Source organism: Mirounga leonina, unplaced genomic scaffold, assembly GCF_011800145.1.
Source record: "Mirounga leonina isolate KUSES-001 unplaced genomic scaffold, KU_Mleo_1.0 Mir_54, whole genome shotgun sequence".
Lineage (NCBI taxonomy): Eukaryota > Metazoa > Chordata > Mammalia > Carnivora > Phocidae > Mirounga > Mirounga leonina.
In genome coordinates, this window is record NW_023270812.1 from 2909668 (window position 1) to 2922773 (window position 13106).

General features: G+C 44.5%; 1 protein-coding gene across 2 annotated transcripts in view; it reads left to right on the forward strand.

Annotated features, from left to right (window-relative positions):
• Window positions 1-12902: 12902 nt before the first annotated feature.
• The window catches only part of LOC118001793 (tubby-related protein 4), a 238822-nt gene continuing 238618 nt past the window's right edge, over window positions 12903-13106 (forward strand). Inside the window, exon 1 of one of the 2 annotated variants that reach the window (XM_034991941.1) lies at window positions 12903-12977. The gene's annotated coding sequence lies outside the window, so the exon portion shown is untranslated. The remainder of the gene's footprint in view (window positions 12978-13106) is intronic. The other variant, XM_034991940.1, reaches the window with a different exon arrangement.

The following is a 13106-nucleotide window of genomic DNA, read 5'->3' on the forward strand; positions in this document are numbered from 1 at the left end:
CCGCACCACAAAGAAGGAATATGTGATTTATTGACTATGCAACACGGTGTTAAATCTGTGAAAAATGTGAATCTTGACCCGGAGTCTGATATGATGGTACTGAGTAAGTTATTCCAGTAGGGGGAGCTCTGACCAAGCATCTTAAAAGCACAGACACATGCTCTGTCTCCGCTCTGGGGATCCAGCCCTTCCATGCCCTAGAATTTGTCCTTCCTTTGCTCCTTGTGTCATGTGAGTGAAATAAAATGCTGGTACAAAATATATTTTTTTCTCCTTAAGAGCAGTATACTGTAATAAATGAACTTGATTTGGATTTCAGACTTAATTTCTACCAGAGAAATAATGCATTTACCTTGTTTTGGGAAAAAAGTATAGCTTCCTACTTTATAAACATGCACATTTGGGGGTTACAAACGGTATCTTTGCTATTTTTTCCCTCTTTGGAGACCACTGTATAGAAGGTTTTACAAAGGCTTTCCTGGCATGAGACCTCAAATTTACCCTTTTGCTTCCATACTCCCTTTACTAATTTTTTTTTTTAAGATTTTATTTATTTGACAGAGAGAGACACAGCAGGGGGAGTGGGAGAAGAAGCAGGCTTCCTGCTGAGCAGAGAGCCCGATACGGGCCTCCATCCCAGGACCCTGAGATCATGACCTGAGCTGAAAGCAGATGCTTAACCTAATGAGCCACCCAGGTGCCCCTCCCTTTACTATTTAAAAAAGAAAAGAAGAAAGCCGCCCCCCAACCCCCAGACTCTGGAGAGCCATGTCTTCATCAGCAAGAGCCATTCTTTGTTGTTGTGTTTTAATTTTATTAAATTCAAAACATTTTCCCTATTTTCTTTTTTTTTTAAATTTTTATTTATTTATTTAACAGAGAGAGAGAGCACAAGTAGGCAGAGCGGCAGACAGAGGGAGAGGGAGAAGCAGGCTCTCTGCCGAGCAGGGAGCCCGATGCGGGGCTTGATCCCAGGACCCTGGGATCATGACCTGAGCTGAAGGCAGCCGCTTAACCGACTGAGCCATCCAGGTGCCCCCATTTTCCCTATTTTCCTTTGACTTGTTCTTTACCTGTGTAGTCTTTGGAAGTGCAGAGTTTTTGTTTTTATTGATGTATATTTGACAATTAAGAATTATATATATTTAAGATGTACAATTTGATGACTATATATATAGTAATCACCACATTTGAGCTAATTCACATATCCATCTCTTCAAATAGTTACCACTTTAGTAGGAGCCATTTTATTATTTATTTATTTTTAAAAGTTTATTATTTTGTTTTAGTAATCTCTACACCCAATGTGACGCTCCAACTTAATGACCCTAAGATCAAGAGTCACATGCTTTTCCAACGAAGCCAGCCAGGTGCCCCAGTAGGAGCCATTTTATTTTATTTATTTATTTAAAGATTTATTTATTTGACAGCAAGAGATACAGCGAGACAGGGAATACAAGCAGGGAGAATGGGAGAGGGAGAAGCAGGCTTCCCACAGAGCAGGGAGCCCGATGCGGGGCTTGATCCCAGGACCCTGGGACCATGACCTGAGGCAAAGGCAGACGCTTAACGACTGAGCCACCTAGGCGCCCCTGTAGGAGCCATTTAAATAAATTTAATCATTGCAGGGAAAAGATAGAATACTCCAAACTAAAATTAATATTTTCCAAACCAACCTCAATCTCCTAATATGTGGACTACATATACAGCTTTGCTCCTAAAGCTCACTGCATGGTGCTAGCATTATGAGTTTTATATTTTTGTCATTCATCTCGTAGTTGCCCTTGAAGAGCTTGATTTAAAATCAAATCAATGAAAGGGGACATGTCTCACTAATTTCAGGTTACTAGGCAACTAGTCTACTCCATGGCATCTCTTCTGTTGCTCAGGAGATTGGGGAAAGTTAACAGAAAACATGTACCATTTAAGACAAATACATACATATATGTTTATTTACATATCACAAATGTGTATTTGTATATTTTAACTTTTTTTTTCTTGAGAGAGAGAACACATGAGTAGGGAGGGGCAGAGAGAGAAGGAGAGAGAGAATCTCAAGTAGGCTCCATGTTCAGCACAGAGCCCGACAGCAGGGCTCCATCACATCACCCTGAGATCATGACCTGAGCCGAAATGAAGACTCAGACGCTTAACCAACTGAGCCACCCAGGTGCCCCATATTTGTATATTTTAAAAAGAATTATTTCTAGGAAAACTATTTAACCTGCAGACTTTGTGTTGTCTTATTTTTCCAAGGCAACTCCCTACTCCATCTTTTAGTCTTATTAAGACAAATAAAACTAATATTTAGGATTCTACTTTAGAGAAATGAATGAATGTCAACTGTATATTTTCTTTCTCATTCCCTGAAATTTTTCATATAGGATCTAAGTTTTTCTTAAAACTAACATCAAAAACAAATATTTTTCTCACTGTTTTACCAACTGATATTCATTATTATCACTGTATGTGTTTAGAGTTGCAAGGTCAGAATTCCAGAAGCTGATAATTTCTTGTAGGGTACCTTGCCTATAATTATATGTACTTAATTTAGAATGATCACTTTGGTATGTAATCTGAAAACCATTTAGAGATACGGATTTCTTATGTCATCTATTTTTACTTCTTAAAATAATAATTTAAAAACCTAAAAATGTACTCATTATTAAAATAACTAAATATAGAATCCTTAATTGGTATTCTAATCACTTTATTTAATAGATCAGAGAATATCAAGACAAAATTAGTCCAATTATCTTTCCAAGCTAAACTATCTCTTTCATAGGTCCTTCTCTCACCAAGTAATTGCCAGAAATAAATACTAGTTAACATATGAACATTTCCCACAAATGTTTGGGACAAATTCAGTATTATTTTATTCTAAACTATTGTAGCTTTCACATGAATACCTAATTTATTTATCTATTATCCATCTATTGATTTATTTATTCATTCATTCAATTAGTCATCACAGATTAACCACTACCTGCCACTGTTCTAGGTACTAAAGATGGAGATACAATAGTAAACATGAGATTGTTCTTTTTTCTCCTAAGGTCAAAAACTTTTCTGATGCCTACTTAGAGCTTCAACGCTTTAAAATAGCTTAGAATCTATGTTAACATGAGCTGTATTTTTCAGAGGCTTAACAAAATGAAACTTGTTTTAGCAGTCTCATGTAGGCATTTCTTGTTGGCAGTCAGCTCTCCATTAGGACTGATTCAGAAATCCAGGCCCTGTACATCTGGTGGCTCTGTTTCCTGGGGCCTCAAGCTCTTTGCATCTAGCTGGCAGAGGATGGCAAAGCACAGTCATTTAAGTGCCTTGACCAGAAGCAACATGCATGACTTCTTCTCATACTCTGCTGGCAAGCATTGGTCATATGGCCTCACCTAGGATGGAGCAAGGAGGGGAGGAGGTTAGGAAATATTGTCCCTAGCTGAAGTCCCTAGAGACTTCCTAGTTAAAACTCTATCTGATGGAAGGACTTTGGGCAGATGATTACCCATCTCTGCCTCACAAGAGCTAAAACTCTTGCATTATTTTGCAGCTGTAAGATTATTACAGTGTAGGTCAGTCATTGCTGGGACTGATCTCTTCTGTAGTCTGACTCTTTTTTTAAAATATTTTATTTATGTATTTGAGAGAGAGAGAGTGAGCGGGAGAGAGAGAGAGAGAGAGAGAGAGCACAAGCTGGGGGAGGGGCAAAGGGAGAGGGAGAAGCAGACTCCCCGCTGAGCAGGGGCTCGCTCATAGAACTCTGGGATCATGACCTGAGCTGAAGGCAGATGCTTAACCACCTGAGTTGCCCAGGTACCCCTGTAGTCCGATTCTTAAATAGTACTTAAATATTTAAGTCTTTCAGAGATGGTCTTCCTCTACCTGTTTTTTTTTTTTTTTTAATATAACAAGTGACTAAGTTTCTAATAAGTAATTCTCTTTGGAGCAATGCTTAATTAGGTATAATTTGATATTTGTCACCATTGTTCCTATTGGTAAACATCACTTTCATCAGATTATGATTCTCAGTATTTGCAGTTAAAAGATCTAAGTTTTTTACTGAGTTAAACTAAAAATGGCTAGCATTAACATAACAACACAAAATTAACATGCATACAAAATTGGAATTACAGAGGCATATGGGTGGCTCTGTCAGTTAAGCGTTGACTCTTGATTTTGGCTCAGGATCATGAGATCGAGCCCCACGTTGGGCTCTGTGCTCAGCGTGGAGTCTGCTTGAGATTCTCTCCCACTGCCTCTGCCCCTCCCCCCACTCGTGCACACTCTCTCTCTCTCTCAATAAAATAAAATGAATAAAATCTTTTAAAAAATAGGAATTCCAGGGCGCCTTGGTGGCTCAGTCGTTAAGCGTCTGCCTTCGGCTCAGGTCATGTTCCCAGGGTCCTGGGATCGAGTCCCGCATCAGGCTCACCGCTGTGCAGGAAGCCTGCTTCTCCCTCTCCCACTCCCCCTGCTTGTGTTCCCTCTCTCGCTGTGTCTGTCAAATAAATAAATAAAATCTTAAAAAAAAAAAAGAATTCCAAAGTATTAAGCACTTAAGAAGTATTAAGTCTTAATCAAAAGATTTACTTTCCTAAATGTGCATCGATTCTAGTATATTTTCATTATGTTTTGCCTGGTTTTTGGCATCTGTGTTTTTAGAGAACTGATGATTTCTGTTAACTTCATTTACTTGTGTCATGAATCTTGTTTATGGAAACAGAAACCAAACGAGTGTAAAAAGTCATCGAGGTCCTCAGAGCTAAATGTAAATTACAACGGTTGGGAAGATTTTTCAGATCGTAAAAGGAAACTCGACCTAAAACTGCTTAAGCAAAAAGAGGATTTATCATCTCTGAGAATAAGAAGCTTCAAGGTAGTGAAGGTGTGTAGGGTTCACACCGGGGTTGGGTCTTCAGAGGGTCCAATAACCCTCATGAGCTGGTTCTCTGGGCCCCACCCTCCGGCTGCCTGCCCTGGTCCCTCTCATGGTCACAAGATGGCAGCAACAAGCCCCAGGCACCGCAATCTGGCCGGGAGAAGCTGCTCCCAGACTTCCTCAGGACTTCTTGGCTTTACACTCTTAAAAATTTAGGGCGCCTGGGTGGGTCGGTTGGTTAAGCCACTGCCTTTGGCTCAGGGCATGATCCTGGAGTCCTGAGATTGAGCCCCACGTCGGGCTCCCCCCGCGCTGCGGGGAGCCTGCTTCTCCCTCTCCCTCCGCCTGCCACTCCCCCTGCTTGTGCTCTCCCTCTCTCTGTCAAATAAATAAATAAAATCTTAAAAAAAAAATTAAGGACCTCAGAGAGATTGCCTTTTTTTTTTTTAATGTGGGTTATGTCTACTGATGTTTACCAATTTTATAAATTAAAATTGAGAAAATTTAAACATATTTATTTATTTATAATACAAATAAACCTTTATGTGCCAACATAAATCACACATTTTTATGGAAAAAAAAAAAAAACACCCACTGTTTTCCAAAACAAATGTAGTGAGAAGAAAGGCATTGTTTTATATTTGTTACAAGGCTCTGTAATGTCTGGCTTAATAGAGAACAAGTGGGTTCTCGTATCTGCTTCTGCACTCGGTTGGCTATGATATCACACAACATGTAACCTCTGGGAAAGACCAGTGCACATTAATGAAACAGTGTGGGTGTACATGCAAATGACATCTTGGTATTATTATGAAAACAGACCCCACAGATCCCCTGAGAAGGGGGGTCCTTATGTTTCTTTTTAAGAGCTAAGAAGCTGTTTCCAAAAGGCTTCCCCCTAGCTGACTACGCCTTGTGCTTAATTAACCAGCACAGGATCGCTTGCCTATTTCTAAGGAAAGAGAATCGAATTGGCAGGGTCGACTTATGCCAAGGATTTTTTCACGTGCATCAGAATCATGTGCAATAGAATCTGTTAAAACAGATTGCTAAGCTCCCAACTCTAGGGTTTCTGATTCAAGAAGTTTGGGGTGGAACCTGAGAATGTGCATTTCTAACAATTCCCTTGTGGTGGCGCAGCTGCTTGTCACGGTCCAGCACCCACTGTGAGACCCACTGACACAGACCAGTCAGGGATTTGGGGGGTGGCCAGGCTTCCTGGAACATGCTGGGTTGCGGAGGGCATGGATAGCTTAATAAATTGGGGTTCAGTAACACGCAAGAGGGGAGATGGCTGTTGGTACAAACAACGGTGTTTGCTGTACTTATATTCTCAGAGAATTCATGGTCGATTCGTCCAAAACAGAGAAATACCTGAACACCGGTCCTGTTAGTGACTTTTTACTGGTTACCAAGTATATCTTCAATTCATGGTCAAGGGAAGAAAAAGGAAGGCAAGGGAGAAGGGACGGAAAAAGGAAGGATTGGGTGGAGATAAAAAGGTAATTTTGAAATGCCCCATCTCTCTCTTCTTCTAGCGCCTTCCTAGCTTGAGAAGTGTCAATTAGATGAATCGGATGTGGAGAAAGTAAATGTAGCTGGGCGAGTTTACCCCTTTGAAAACTCATTTTCCTACCTACATTTTAAGAGGTCTACTGAGGTCTAAAACTGCGTGCGGCCAAGCTCCAGATCCCCTTGCAGGTAACCTCGTTCTTCACTTTCACAGGGCTTAGCAAAATGAAATATTCCTTATAGGAGGTTGGCACAAATATTCCAAACCATAAAGAAGCCACAGGATAGGAAAGGGCCCTTTATATTTCTATCAGTGGATTTCATCGAAAGAGCTAAGAGAACTTCGGAGCTGGAAAGGACAGTACACCCCCCCCCGCCCCCGCACTGTAGAGTCTGAGGAATGGAGGCCAGAGATGGAGGGATGCGCCCAAGCTCCGCCAGTCACCAAGTGGTGCTACGAACCACACCCCAGACCCTGGGAGCACATCTGTTCTTCAGAAGTTCTGACTGGATCTTCCATGTGGTGGTTAAAGCAAACAAACCAAAACCAAAACCAAGATATAAGGAACAGGTTATCTGTAACAGAACAAGACCCACATGTTTCAGGAGTTTGAAATGGGAGTGAAGTCAGTTCCCCGCATTCGGCTTTCGCTACAAGCCTTATTCCCCAACCGTCCTCCGTCCCCAAACATCACAGCCCACCGCTGCCATCTCCGTGGCTCTCATTCCCAGCAGCTTCCCAGAAGGCCATCAGCCTCCTGAGGTTTGGGTCAAAACTGGTGCACAGCCCCGGGACGCCCATGCCAGCTTCCCCCGGCCAGCCCCGGGTGCAGGCCGTGGGCGCTCTCTGCTCTGCTCTCCCTTTGCCTTCCTGTCAGAGGCCTCTCGGTGTGGGGCCCGCCGGTCAGGCCTTACCGTTGAGCCTTATGGAGGAAGGTTATAGGTCACCTGTACGAGCCACTCCCCCTTCCCAGAGACCAATTCTGCATATCCAGAGTTGAGGCACTTTTAGGACATTGCCAGAAAAATGAAACAAACCGGGTGCTGGGTGGCTCAGTGCGTTGAGCGTCTGCCTTCGGCTCAGGTCATGATCCCAGGGTCCTGGGATCGAGCCCCGCATCGGGCTCCCTGCTCCGCAGGAAGCCTGCTTCTCCCTCTCCCACTCCCCCTGCTTGTGTTCCCTCTCTCACTGTGTCTCTCTCTGTCAAATAAATAAATAAAATCTTAAAAAAAAAAAATGAAACAAACCGAAACAAAAACGTTCGCCCAGGTCAATGGTGCCTACCTGCCTTTACAGTTGCTTAGGCGAGGCCGCTTCCCTGCCCTTTGGAAGACCATTGACTACTCCACTTAAAGAGAAGTTTGTACCCTACTCAGGGTCTGGTCAGAGCTCAGGGCTGCAAAAAGGACCACCTCCATGATGACATGATTGGAAGGAAGGAGAATGAGTCTTCAATTGTGGACCAAGCATGGCAGCCTGCTCACCTCCTCGCACTCCTGGGGTGGGGAAGGAGGTGATTATGAAGGCTCACTCTCTTTTTTAAAGAGTTTTTTCTCTGTTTCCCATCTTTTTCTTTTGCAGGGTGAGTAGAGTAATACTTTCGGTCCTAGACATTGGCCCGGGGGTTACCTTCGCTCGGGAGGCATGCGGCAGGATTGGGAAGAGGACACAGGTAGCGGAGGAGAGGCTCTCCGCGTGAAGACTGCTGGTGCAGTCACTTCTGTGTGTCCAGTGAGGCTCACCAGATGAACAGAGAGGCACGGGTCCACTCAAGGCCACTTTACAAGGCTCCCACTCCCCTGATGGACCACCCTAGTACAAGGCCCTTCCTTATCTGAACCAAATCCCCCTCCTGTAAACCACAAACACTGGCTCTTGATTTGGAATGTGTTTGGTCCAAAGTAAGGAGCTTAATAAATAATTAAAAAGGAATTTAAAAACATACAAAGTTCACCAGTATCATCTTCCGTTTTTTTTTTTTTCAGGTTAAACATTCTTATTTTCTTCAACAGCTATTTATAAAACTGTAATAGAACTTCTAGAGTCCTCCCCATGCTTGTCACCCTTCACAGATTAGCTGCAGCTTATCAATGTCCTTCTTAAACATGACTGTGGTAGTAGGCAGACCTGAAGGAGACAGTCTGGATGTGGTCAGCGATCCTAACTAGAGTACAGGGGACCATGGGCATTTCCTTCCTTATTCTGAATGCTGTATTTCCATAATGAAGCCTAAGCTGGCTCTAGTATTTTTGGTTCTCAGGACATATTAAAAGACAAAAGGCTTGATCTTATTCTCCAAAAGCTCTAGCTCCTTCGCTGTGGACACTTTCTGGCTCTCTATATCTAGGATCCAGTTTCCCGACACCCATGCTGAATGTCTTGGTGGTTGAAGGGCTTGAGCTAGCAGAAACTTTGGGCTCAGAATTATGTTGTGGTCTGGAGGGAGGGAAGATGTGACCAGAGATTCTGGGTGATAGGGAGGCAGGAAAGATGTCTCTAAGGAGAAGAGTTTTGGATTGTCAGTATCTAAATGTCTTTCAGTAATGTGATGGGCAGGGGGTGTGCAGAGAAGGTGAGGAGAGAAGGGCAGAGACCAACCCAGGGACCCAGTTGTGACTTTTGATCCCTTCTACCTTCGGGCTCAGCCTTAGAGTAGTCCACTGGTGCTCAGACCCTGTGCTAGCCCCACGCTCCTTCACAGGTGCACAGCCAAATGTTGAGTGTAAGATATTTTTATCACAACCAGGTTGTCATAATGTTATCAAGATGCTTGTCAGATCCAGTTTGAGTTCAGAGCTTATAGTGTGACCCAAGGCAGATGTGAGAATTGCATAACTTTTAAAGAAAGGTCACATATTTCTCAGAACTTTTGGGAGCTTGAGCAGAGTAGTAAGAAGTTTTTCTCAAACTTGAACCTAGAGGTAAAGGACAGCCAGTTAATAGGGTCAAATCATGAATGCCATATGAGACACTTTCTTTTAATAATTGTCATTTAACAATTATTGCAGATTGGTTTATTTCTTCAAATGTGTTGCCAAATCTTCTAATATTTAAACACAACAAATACAAACACAAGAAAACACACAAAATGAGCCAAGAAACACAACAAAATGGGAATTATTGACCCAGCAGGATCTCAAAGGCCATGGAAGGGTTCTTATCGCCAATCTCCTTCCAAATGACTCCCAGTTGCCTCAGATTTCTAAACAAGAAGCAATCATTTTCATTTCATAATTTAAAACTTTTTTTAATAAGTTCAAAATGCAGGGGTGCCTGGGTGGCTCAGTCGGTTAAGTGTCTGCCTTCAACTCAGGTCATGATCCCAGGGTCCTGGAATCGAGCCCTGCATGGAGTCCCTGCATCAGTCTCCCTGCTCAGTGGGGAGCCTGCTTCTCCCTCTCTCTCTGCCACTCCCCCTGCTTGCATGGGTGCGTGTGCTCTCTCTTTCTCTCTCTCTCTCAAATAGATAAATAAAATCTTTTTTAAAAAAGCTGAAAATGCAGATTCACAACAGATTAAATAGATTGCTGTAAATGCACCTTCAAATTTAAAATGTTATAAGGAAACTATTTTCATCCTGACAGGGCAGAGAGAGAGAGAATAGACCCCTAATTGCATGGTGGGGGGGGGTAAGGTGGGGGATGGAGGGCTCCCATGAAGAGTAACAGGGAACAAAGACAATAGTAAAAATAAGGCCAACAAGGTACAGTGTTCGTCCTGTGGTAAGCATTTAATAAACCTGAGCTATTTTTGATTGGGTACCTATTATGCAGGAAGCGCTACGCTCAGTACTTTACATAAATTATTTCATTTAATTCCTTCAACAGCCCTGTGAGGTAGATATTGTTGTTTGAAGGTATGGTTAAGGAAACAGCGTCGGGCATGTTGTTCTTGTTGTCACTTGTTCATAAGGGGTAGAAGCAAGACTTCAATGAAGACGCTTGCTCCCAAGACCATTCATGTAGCCACGGACGCTGTGGGAAGCCTCAGAGGCAGAAAATAGACTTGAGGGCCTTCACAGTTTTGCAGAGTTGGCTGTATGCACGCCCAACAGTGCTTGGACAAAAGAGTTTATACACGTGGGCCCAGGGAAAACTACGGTATTGGGAGAGTGGTTTCAAGGTTAATGCTTTTTCATTTTGCAGAAGAAAGTATTGTTGCATCCTGACGGTACTTGTTACATCATTTTTATACTGTTTTATAGATGGCGTTTGTTAGGTCAAGGAAGTTCTTCAACTGCATATTTTCATCTTATTATTTTATTTTATTTTATTTTATTTATTTTTTAAAGATTTTATTTATTTATTTGAGAGAGAGAGAATGAGAGACAGAGAGCACGAGAGGGAAGAGGGCAGAGGGAGAAGGAGACTCCCCGCCGAGCAGGGAGCCCGATGCGGGACTCGATCCCGGGACTCCAGGATCATGACCTGCGCCGAAGGCAGTCGCTTGACCAACTGAGCCACCCAGGCGCCCCATATTTTCATCTTTAATCCCTTCTGCTGCTAACTTTTACACGTCTAATGGTAAAGATCAGATTTTTCATGATTTGTGCCAAGCCCTGCTTGCTGATCCCAGTTAGTGTGTGTGTGTGAAAGAGAGACTTTAAAAAATACGTTATGTATATATTTTAAAGTACTTCTATTTAGAGGTTGTATATTTTGTGGGAAGGACTACTGGATAATTCCTTTAGTTTCCCCACAATGTTAGGTGTAATATTGAGTCATCAGTTGAAGCATAATAGTCATTATCTTGAATTGAGTGAAGGCTATATTTTATGTTTAAGGTACTCTAAGAGCTAAATGTAACTTTCTTTCTTTTTTTTTTTTTAAGATTTTATTTATTTATTTCAGAGAGAGAGCACAAGCAGGGGGAGCAACAGGCTCCCCACTGAGCAGGGAGCCAGATGCTGGGCTCCATCCCAGGACACTGAGATCATGACCTGAGCCGAAGGCAGATAACGAATGAGCCAGCCAGGCGTCCCTACATCTTTATTTCTTAAAGCTTTCAAAATTAATTTTAGGGATGCTTATAAAATATCAAATAATGCTGATATAAATACTTCTATTAAATGTTTTATATTATGCGCATACATGCAGGAGGCAAATACTGTCATTTAAAAAGTTACCTTTTATAAAATTAAAAGAAGTCTAAGTAGCACTTTCCAACATTTGCGAAATCATAGGCATGGAATTTCAGGATTAAAGGACGCCTTGTCCAACCCCGCCCCCCCCTTTTTTCCGGACAATCAGAAATTCACAGAAGTGGGAATTCTTAAATCTGAAGCTGATTTAAAAATTTGGCAAATAGGCAAAATAGAAAAAAGTGCAGAACCCATGCAAAGAGTGGCTGCTATACTTAACTACATAGGGCATTTATGCTTTCAGCAAGAAAGGATGATCTTTTTTTAAATTAATTTTTTAAAGTAGGCTCCAAACCCAACCCAGCCTGAAGCCCAACACGGGGCTTGAACTATGGACGCTGAGATCAAGACCTGAGCTGAGATCAAGTGTTGCAGGCTTAACTGACTGAGCCACCCAGGCGCCCCTGATCTTGTCTATTTTTTTTAAGTGCACATATCACACAATCAGCGATGGTATTTCTTTGTACAGGACGGAAAATGAAGGACGGATGCACAGTTTCCCTTCCTAGCGGGACATCAATTTAATAGCGGAGAAAAACTGTGAGTTCTTTTTCTTTGATGTTAAAACGACGCTCTCTGGTCTTTTCTCTGTAAGACCAACTGAAAAAGAGATTCTGAGGTCTGAGATCACCATCAGAGGCACTTGAATGACTGTCTTCGTGGGAAGCTACACTGGTTCACAGCACAAGCAAATCTGTGCTTTCTAGCGGCTTATCAACTTAAGACAAAATGTGATGTCCACTTCCGGCTCAAATGAAGTTGCGCCAGCGCACACATCATTGCATTTCCCGGTGGCAAGGATTTCTCAAGTTGGGGTGGGTTCAGACTGGGCTACTTCAATCCTTCTCGTTGTTGTAACAGGCTGTGAAGTGGCCCCGCAAGGCGAGGACTGCGAGACGGCGTGTGCACGCGCGAGTGCTGGTGTGTGCCCGTGTGAGTGCGCGCGCTTGTGAGGGTCGGTGTGTGCTCGTGTGCGTGTGTGCACGCGTGAGTGTGTGCTCGAGTGAGCGTGAGGCGCCGGCGGGTCTGTGGAGTTGCGGGTTTCGTGAATGGCAGCAGGTGGCCAGCCGGGCGGCGGCTCGGGCGGGGACAGAGCGCCAGGTGAGGGGGGCGGGGTGCCCGGGGGGGGCCCAGCCCGACCGGGGGCGGACGTCAACCGCCGGGGCGCGGGTCCCCCGCGCGCCACGGCGCGAGGCCGGCCGGGGAGGTGCCTGCCAGCCGCGCCGGGTCACGTGGCGCGGTCACGTGGCGCGGAGCCGGGCCCAGCGGCGGCGGCGGCGGCCGAGGGAGGCGGAGACTCGGCCGAGACGCGGCGGGGGGGGTTGGCAGGCCGCGCCACCGGCCCCGGCGGGGCTGGCAGGCGTCGCGCCGGCCGGGCGGGGTTGCTGGAGGCGGAGGCGGAGAGGCGCGGAGGAGCGCGGGGCCGCCGCCACGGGCGCTAGGAGGTGAGGCGGGCGCGGGCCCGCTGTCACGGGCGTCCGGGGCCGGGCGCTGCCGCCTTCCCGGGCGGGGAGGCGGCGGGCCCCAGCGCCGCCGGGAGCACCCTCCCGAGCCCGGCCGGGCGCCCGTCCCTC